The sequence below is a fragment of the Mesoplodon bidens genome (genome assembly GCF_964165515.1).
Source record: "Mesoplodon bidens genome assembly, chromosome: 18".
NCBI classification, from domain to species: domain Eukaryota; kingdom Metazoa; phylum Chordata; class Mammalia; order Artiodactyla; family Ziphiidae; genus Mesoplodon; species Mesoplodon bidens.
This window is the reverse complement of record NC_138175.1, coordinates 22484500-22488969: the sequence shown is the minus strand read 5'-3', so window position 1 is coordinate 22488969 and position 4470 is coordinate 22484500. Positions and strand designations below refer to the sequence as shown.

The 4470-nt window shown below is 40.4% G+C and overlaps 1 pseudogene across 1 annotated transcript; it reads right to left on the bottom strand.

The window, feature by feature from the left end:
- Positions 1-230: 230 nt before the first annotated feature.
- LOC308605717 (small ribosomal subunit protein uS5-like) lies at positions 231-1124 on the bottom strand (annotated as a pseudogene). Its single transcript has one exon. The product of its transcript is annotated as a small ribosomal subunit protein uS5-like (transcript).
- Between the last annotated feature and the right edge of the window lie 3346 nt (positions 1125-4470).

The following is a 4470-nucleotide window of genomic DNA, read 5'->3' as shown; positions in this document are numbered from 1 at the left end:
TTCCTTGACCTCTATGTATACCTGAAAATTGGGGAGATTGTATATGGACAGAACAATGTCACACTCAGAGACTGGAGGAAAAGACAATCATAACTTTCTCCCCTTTCTTTTTTCCCACCCATGATAAGGAACACCTGGAGAGAGAGAGTCCTATTCAAAATAGAACTAAAAAGAAATTAAAAGGGCATTAAAAGAGCTGAAGTGTGATTTTGTTTTTTAAAACCAGCTTCATTCACTTTATTTTTCTCATATAAAACTATGTGGTGGCTACAGCTGGCACCTGCGTCCTCTGCATGGAAACTCTGGTGTGGGTCTTTACACGATGTTCAGCAAATTCATGATATGGAGACTTGGTGAACACTGTCTCTTTCCAGAGATCAGGAGTGAGATAACTGTAGGTCTTGGAAGTGGCATCAAAAGTGGCCTTGGCGAAATTGCCCAGGGTAGCGGTGCAGCCCCTGGCAGAGATGTAGCAGTCGTCAATTCCAGCCATTATCAGTAGCTTCTTGGGCACAGGGGCTAAGACGATGCCAGTGCCCCTGGGGGCAGGGATGAGGCACACCAGCACAGAGCCACAGCAGCCAGTCACCTTGCAAGGGATGGTATGGGGCTTGCCAATCTTGTTCCCCCAGTAGCCTTGCTGCACTGGGACTATGGAGAGCTTGGCCTGAATGATGGCCCCACGGATGGCAGTGGCTTACCTCCTTAGAGCAGTTGACACCCAAACCGCATTATCTGTTGTAATCCCCAATGGCAACAAATGCCTTGAACTTGGTCCGATGGCCAGCACAGATCTGCTTTTGCACAGGCATAATCTTCAAAACCTCGTCCTTGAGGGATGCCCCCAAGAAAAAGTCAATGATCTCAGATTCCTTGATGGGTAGAGAGAAGAGATAGATCTCCTCCAGGGACTTGATCTTCATGTCCTTGACCAGGCGGCCCAGCTTGGTGACAGGGAGCCACTCCTCGTCCTTGGCCTTGCCTCTGTGAGCTCCATGGCCTTGGCCCCAGCCCAGGACCCCTTGGCTGAAGCCTCTGAGGAAGCCACCTCGGCCTCCCATTCCAGGGCCCCCAGGGCCTCCGGGCCCTCCTGCAGCACCAGTGTCATACACCGTTTTGTGTTTTTACGGATAAGAAGTGGAATGTTATTCTTGGAAGACTCGGTGCTGCCTGGAGATTTGACTGTAGGTAGGCCAATTCTTACCCCACTCTCCCACACACATACATAAAACAGACATAACATAAGCAACGTATAATAGCACTTAAGAAAATTATAGGACAAGAGAAAAGGAGGAAATTAGAAGTGAGTGGGGAGGAACTGAGATATTTTGCATGCATATTTTGTGCCAGGCTCTGTGTTTGGCTCTGTCTCAAATCCTACCTGCACTATTGTATCAAATGGTACAGGACCCATTTCAAACACACCCTGCTGGTTTCCAACTGTATTAGCATCTTAGATGAAGAAACATATCTTCTCCTTTCAGTGTTGCCCATCTCACCATGTTTTCACACAGCAGAGTAATCTTTCTCAAAAGCAATCTGAAGATAACACTGCACCCCCTACTTGAAACCATTCAATAACCTTCAAAGCCCTTGATAAAGTATAAGATATTAGGCTAAGTTTACAAGGCTGTTTGCGATTTGGTACTGCTTATTCTCAGATTTTATGGCTTTTTTCTCTCAGAGTTTATTTTCTCTTTGCTCTCAGATTTTATCTCCTTCTTCCTATCATTCCAAGTAAACACAGACACTCCACATTCATGAAAGTATATCTTCTCTCAGATCTTCTCATGTACCATGTGCCATTCACACATGAAGATCCATCAGTCTGTAAAAGCTTCCCCAAATAGTCCACTGCCTACTCCTATGCCCACCGTCTCTGCATGCACAGTTTATATTCATCCTTCAGGTCTCACATCCAAATACAAGTCCAAAGCCCTTCTTAGTGCTCTCTAGTTCCTTGTACGTATTTGTCCTAAACTTATCTCTGAGTTTCTACACATGTAGAGAAATTGTTTTTGCCTATTTTATTCCTAGCACCTGGCATAGTAACTTACCTATGATAGCCTCCCCCAAATTGTATTTCAAATCAAAGATGATCAGTGGCTCAAGAAGATACATTTATTCTGAAGTCATACCAAAACATAAAGTGCCCTAAGTATTGAATGATTCTGACTGACAACACTGGGGAAGCGACTGTCAGTGTGCACATACACACACATATATGATAATAAGTGATTTCAGTGATTAAGCGCTTGGGAGTCACCAACAACTTCCTGAGGTCACATGTCCACAAGTAGAAGTGTTTTTGCACTTGTAAGTTGGAAATGCACCCATTCATTCATTCATTCAATCATTCATTCATTCATTTATCCACATCTACTTTGTGATCATATTAAGCTTGCCCCAATGACCAAAAATCAAAGATATATTTCATGATTTCAAAGTGCTCAAAGCTCAGTGAAAAAAAATATGTATTATGAAGTCAAAAAGATACAAAATAGTAGGAGATGAATCATCAGTCTTCCACCCTCAAGAAGCTATGTCCTCAGTGGTGATGTACAGCATGTACAGAAATAAAAAGCTGATATCAGCATTGCAGAAGATGTGTTCTGCTCAGTTATAGTAGGTATATTTGAAAATGCTTTCGTTTTACTTTTGTGTCCCTGGAACTATGGGTTCTCCGTTTTCTGCAGTCTTTCAAGATCTCACCCCAGGTTATTCCGTGAGGAAAGGGATGGGATAATGAATGTGTCAGAACATACAAGTCCAGTTCTAGAAGTGCTGATAGCTGACTCTGTGACCTTAGGCAAGTTGCTTCCCTTCTCTTGGTCTTGGCTATTTTCTTTATATAAATCTAGACATAGATCAGGATGATTAAGTGTGAGGCTGTAAATAAATGTAAGCTTTATTGCCTAAAGAGAGTGTTCAACAAGATTGGAAGACTTTTTTTCCACTTGGAATCAAATTTAAAACATCTGTGGACCTTTGTTGATATTTGTATTTGTCATTTTAAAAAAAATCTTGGGACAAAATCCTCTTTCTTTGCTCTTTTCTGATATGAATTTTTTGGCATCAGTGCCTTCAGAATCCTTTGTCCCTTGTCCAAGGGACATTTCCCAGTAATTCTCCATTTCTACTCCATGGCCACTTGTTGTCCAGATGTTTCTCTCTGATGTTCCTATGATGGGAAATGTAACACAATAATCAACACATTTGTCCTCAGTACAGAGAACTTTTTTTTTTTTTTTTTTTTTTTTTTTTTTGGCGGTACGCGGGCCTCTCACTGTTGTGGCCTCTCCCGTTGCGGAGCACAGGCTCCGGACGTGCAGGCTCAGCGACCATGGGTCACGGGCCCAGCTGCTCCACGGCATGTGGGATCCTCCTGGACTGGGGCACGAACCCGTGTCCCCTGCATCGGCAGGCGGACTCTCAACCACTGCGCCACCAGGGAAGCCCAGTACAGAGAACTTTTGCATGCTGCTTTATTTCAGGTATAAACTTTAAAAAGTTTGGGAGACTCTGGAACACAGTGGAAAAAATCTAGAATGGACTAAGAGAAGACAAGCAAGCAATATATTATGTGAACACATCTAATTCAAAATTCTCAGGCTCTTTTTTCCAAAAAAGAACATTGGTATGATTTTTTAAAAAAGAAAGAAAAAGAGCTATGTCTGGCTTTATTATTCACAGACTCTGTAAAGTTGGTTGTTTCTTTGGGCCTTAGTTTCCACAACAACAACAAAAAATGAATATTGGAATACAAGAAAGCCTGTTTTTGTAAGCTTGAATTTTTATGCCAAAATTACTTGTATATATATGAAATATAAATCTAAAAATATATATACTTATGCATGCTTATATGTATATTATTATGTATAAAACAAAACAGACAAGTTTATGACTAAACCAGGGTTCTGGTGCCAAAGCCAAAATCACTGGGCATCTTTTTCCAATGTTGAGCCCATCCAAGAACACCTATATGAGTATGTGTGCACACAGGAACTCTTTTACACACACATACACAAACACACATATATACACAATCAGGTTGTAGAGTCAAATTTTATATAAATATTTGAATTGATTATGATAAAAAGACTTACAAAGGTGTAAAAGCAATCACTTAAAATTATAGTTTCCATAAATGTCATTAATCTTACTAGATGTTGACAAACTGCTTTAAAATGAATTGATTCATATGTCTACTACGAAGTGTAACTGTGAATCTTAGCCAGTGATTAGAATTATAGCTTTTTTATTAATTTATTCCAGTCTTACAGACATATATCTATATGTCACTATTTTCATTGACTTAACTACTAGAAAGTAGATAAACTCTTCATATACCTGTTGAACTCTTCTGTTTTTTTCTTTTGTGAATTGTCTTCAATATTCTTGTTGCATTATTCTATTTAGTGTATAGTATAGATATAGTGAATCTTAGGTATTGCAAATACTTTTTTCCAA